At 53.1% G+C, this 5,000-nt stretch overlaps 1 non-coding gene across 1 annotated transcript in view; it reads left to right on the top strand.

Annotated features, from left to right (window-relative positions):
• The first annotated feature begins 3,414 nt into the window (after positions 1 to 3,414).
• The window catches only part of LOC124608887, a 1,910-nt gene continuing 324 nt past the window's right edge, over positions 3,415 to 5,000 (top strand). Inside the window, exon 1 of the ribosomal RNA XR_006979440.1 lies at positions 3,415 to 5,000. This exon is cut by the window's right edge and continues 324 nt beyond it. This is a non-coding gene — a ribosomal RNA (small subunit ribosomal RNA).

Here is a 5,000-nt window from a genome sequence, read left to right as displayed (position 1 = left end):
CACAGGGGTGCATCCAACATCACAATACTGCCCCCTCTCACAGCACACAAACAATGGCAGGAATGAAAGACACAGGTCTCCCACAAGCATGGAATCGGAGCGCCGCCTGTCATGAGCCAAAGGTGTATCCTGACGTGGCAAATCAGATGATGCCGCAGGCATCCACTTACTATAATCACAATCAACAAACCGACCGGCCGCCCCCCCCCCCCCATTACACCTTTCCTTACAACAATGTGTACCTTAACCTAAACTATACTGTACCTTAACCTAACCTATACGGTACCTTAACCTAACCTATATTGCGCCTTAACCTAACCTATATTGCGCCTTAACCTAACCTATATTGCGCCTTAACCTAACCTATATTGCGCCTTAACCTAACCTATGTTGCGCCTTAACCTAACCTATGTTGCGCCTTAACCTAACCTATGTTGCGCCTTAACCTAACCTATGTTGCGCCTTAACCTAACCTATGTTGCGCCTTAACCTAACCTATGTTGCGCCTTAACCTAACCTATGTTGCGCCTTAACCTAACCTATGTTGCGCCTTAACCTAACCTATGTTGCGCCTTAACCTAACCTATGTTGCGCCTTAACCTAACCTATGTTGCGCCTTAACCTAACCTATGTTGCGCCTTAACCTAACCTATGTTGCGCCTTAACCTAACCTATGTTGCGCCTTAACCTAACCTATGTTGCGCCTTAACCTAACCTATGTTGCGCCTTAACCTAACCTATGTTGCGCCTTAACCTAACCTATGTTGCGCCTTAACCTAACCTATGTTGCGCTTTAACCTAACCTATGTTGCGCCTTAACCTAACCTATGTTGCGCCTTAACCTAACCTATGTTGCGCCTTAACCTAACCTATGTTGCGCCTTAACCTAACCTATGTTGCGCCTTAACCTAACCTATGTTGCGCCTTAACCTAACCTATGTTGCGCCTTAACCTAACCTATGTTGCGCCTTAACCTAACCTATGTTGCGCCTTAACCTAACCTATGTTGCGCCTTAACCTAACCTATGTTGCGCCTTAACCTAACCTATGTTGCGCCTTAACCTAACCTATGTTGCGCCTTAACCTAACCTATGTTGCGCCTTAACCTAACCTATGTTGCGCCTTAACCTAACCTATGTTGCGCCGTAACCTAACCTATGTTGCGCCGTAACCTAACCTATGTTGCGCCGTAACCTAACCCACGTTGCGCCTTAACCTAACCTATATCGTACCTTAACCTAACCTATATCGTACCTTAACCTAACCTATATCGTACCTTAACCTAACCTATATCGTACCTTAACCTAACCTATATCGTACCTTAACCTAACCTATATCGTACCTTAACCTAACCTATATCGTACCTTAACCTAACCTATATTGCCCCTTAACGTAACCCATATTGCGCTGTAACCCAACACACGTTGGGCCTTAACCCAACACACGTTGGGCCTTAACCCAACACACGTTGGGCCTTAACCCAACACACGTTGGGCCTTAACCCAACACACGTTGGGCCTTAACCCAACACACGTTGGGCCTTAACCCAACACACGTTGGGCCTTAACCCAACACACGTTGGGCCTTAACCCAACACACGTTGGGCCTTAACCCAACACACGTTGGGCCTTAACCCAACACACGTTGGGCCTTTACCCAACACACGTTGGGCCTTAACCCAACACACGTTGGGCCTTAACCTGCTCTGTAATTGTCATACGACGCGTTAAATTAGTGTAGTGTTGCCTAACTGCAACCCCCGCAATATAGTTTGCTACTCGCACTGCCCGGTCCCCAGTGTATCGCTTCATGTTAAACACCTTGCAGCTATACACTGTAATGTGGATGGCAGCAGGACGTACATGCTCAATGCCCTTTGCAGTTGTTCATTGGCATTTGCAGTTGTTCATTGGCATTCGCATGGCGAAGCACGTAGCCTACGCTGTGGTACGGCCTGTGTCAACTGTCCGCTGATGTTGTACGTCCAAATCACACACTGTACTGCACATTGGTCCTCATGTACTGAATGATACATCGTGGTACATGTGACCGTACAACGACTGCGCCAACAACGGCGAACCATGCGGTCCAAATGTTGTGCACTCAGCTACGTGTCGTCTCCCTATAAGAGCTGGATTGCAGTGTGGTATGCCCTGGATGGCGATCAGCATGAGCCGTCTGTTGATGTAGTGGCGCGTGTTGTCAGACGTAGTCGTCTCTTCTCACACACCGTGATAGCATGGTGCACTGCGTTCCACATCTGCGACATGCGACAGAGGCCGGTTGACAGTCGTTCGCGCAATGGACATCGCATACGTACGGGGGCCACCTTCCACGTGTTCGCGAAGCGTGCACATGTTGTTGCGTGTATGTGGGCAGACATAGTGTGTCGTGACACCTGACACAGGCATGCAACAATCGTTGAATTTGCAAATGGCGATGGACGCCTACGTTTGCTGGTGACGTTACGCAAATGAACAACTGGTAAACCGTTGTGGTGCGGTTGTTCTCGCTAGAGGTGAATCAGTGATGGCGACGATCGGTTGAGCTACCAACCGGTTGTTCCAGCGATACCCACCATGCCCACGAACGTGAATGGCATCTGGGTGTGAAGCGATACGCGGCGGTGGCTGGGTGGGACCGTCCCCGGCCGGTGAGGGGGGGCCTCCCGGCGTGCTGGCCGCGCGGTGCGTGGGCGCACGCGCTACAGCCGGCTGGTGGGGGCGGCCAGTGGCAGGCGCGCCGGCCGACGGAGGCGGCAGGCGGCGCAGCTGCGCGCCGGCGCACCCTGCACGCGGCGCCGTGCGGCCAAAGTAGGTCCTCGCGGGCCCGGTGCGAAGCGCGGTGGACATCTGCAGTGTGCTGGTCCGATTGAGGACTGTGTGCGCTGAGGATGCGCCGCCGCCCGGCGCTCGGCGCCGCGACGCCGTCTGCTGCTCGGTCGCCTCTGCGGTTCTCGCAGGTGGTTTGTATCGCAGCTGTGCGGACGTGTTGGCGCGTGCGCTGTGCTGGGAGAGTTCGCTTCGGCACCCAAGTGGGGCTTTTGTCCTTCTGTGGCGCTGGCGTTGGAGCTGCCGGTCACCGTAGGTGGCGCGTGTTGTCTCCCGCCGGCAATGCCACGACAGCACGCTCCCGGGCCTCTGTCGGCAGCGGCAAGCTCAGTTGGGAGCACGGGTGGTCGCACCTAAAGCGTCTACTCGCCAAACTCCGGGCGATTGCGCCTCTCTCGAACCCGACCAAGTACTTAGGACGGCGCTGCGCGCCGCCGGGACCTGAGAGGGTTTCGAGGTGTATGGTGCAGGGGAGCTCAGCCTCCTCCTGTTTGCAGAATAATTGAGCGGACGCTTGCGTGTTCGCGCGGGCCCCCGGGACACACTCCCGGGCGGCCGGCTGCTCAGCTCTAGTTGACGCAGCTCCCTGGTTGATCCTGCCAGTAGTCATATGCTTGTCTCAAAGATTAAGCCATGCATGTCTCAGTACAAGCCGCATTAAGGTGAAACCGCGAATGGCTCATTAAATCAGTTATGGTTCCTTAGATCGTACCCACGTTACTTGGATAACTGTGGTAATTCTAGAGCTAATACATGCAAACAGAGTCCCGACCAGAGATGGAAGGGACGCTTTTATTAGATCAAAACCAATCGGTCGGCTCGTCCGGTCCGTTTGCCTTGGTGACTCTGAATAACTTTGGGCTGATCGCACGGTCCTCGTACCGGCGACGCATCTTTCAAATGTCTGCCTTATCAACTGTCGATGGTAGGTTCTGCGCCTACCATGGTTGTAACGGGTAACGGGGAATCAGGGTTCGATTCCGGAGAGGGAGCCTGAGAAACGGCTACCACATCCAAGGAAGGCAGCAGGCGCGCAAATTACCCACTCCCGGCACGGGGAGGTAGTGACGAAAAATAACGATACGGGACTCATCCGAGGCCCCGTAATCGGAATGAGTACACTTTAAATCCTTTAACGAGTATCTATTGGAGGGCAAGTCTGGTGCCAGCAGCCGCGGTAATTCCAGCTCCAATAGCGTATATTAAAGTTGTTGCGGTTAAAAAGCTCGTAGTTGGATTTGTGTCCCACGCTGTTGGTTCACCGCCCGTCGGTGTTTAACTGGCATGTATCGTGGGACGTCCTGCCGGTGGGGCGAGCTGAAGGCGTGCGACGCGCCTCGTGCGTGCTCGTGCGTCCCGAGGCGGACCCCGTTGCGATCCTACCAGGGTGCTCTTGAGTGAGTGTCTCGGTGGGCCGGCACGTTTACTTTGAACAAATTAGAGTGCTTAAAGCAGGCAAGCCCGCCTGAATACTGTGTGCATGGAATAATGGAATAGGACCTCGGTTCTATTTTGTTGGTTTTCGGAACCCGAGGTAATGATTAATAGGGACAGGCGGGGGCATTCGTATTGCGACGTTAGAGGTGAAATTCTTGGATCGTCGCAAGACGAACAGAAGCGAAAGCATTTGCCAAGTATGTTTTCATTAATCAAGAACGAAAGTTAGAGGTTCGAAGGCGATCAGATACCGCCCTAGTTCTAACCATAAACGATGCCAGCCAGCGATCCGCCGCAGTTCCTCCGATGACTCGGCGGGCAGCCTCCGGGAAACCAAAGCTTTTGGGTTCCGGGGGAAGTATGGTTGCAAAGCTGAAACTTAAAGGAATTGACGGAAGGGCACCACCAGGAGTGGAGCCTGCGGCTTAATTTGACTCAACACGGGAAACCTCACCAGGCCCGGACACCGGAAGGATTGACAGATTGATAGCTCTTTCTTGATTCGGTGGGTGGTGGTGCATGGCCGTTCTTAGTTGGTGGAGCGATTTGTCTGGTTAATTCCGATAACGAACGAGACTGTAGCCTGCTAACTAGTCGCGTGACATCCTTCGTGCTGTCAGCGATTACTTTTCTTCTTAGAGGGACAGGCGGCTTCTAGCCGCACGAGATTGAGCAATAAAAGGTCTGTGATGCCCTTAGATGTTCTGGGCCGCACGCGCGCTACACTGAAGG

The sequence above is a fragment of the Schistocerca americana genome, chromosome 3, assembly GCF_021461395.2.
Source record: "Schistocerca americana isolate TAMUIC-IGC-003095 chromosome 3, iqSchAmer2.1, whole genome shotgun sequence".
In the NCBI taxonomy this organism is placed as follows: Eukaryota; Metazoa; Arthropoda; class Insecta; order Orthoptera; family Acrididae; genus Schistocerca; species Schistocerca americana.
Note: the sequence above shows the minus strand (reverse complement) of the source record. Positions and strands in the feature narration are given on the sequence as shown.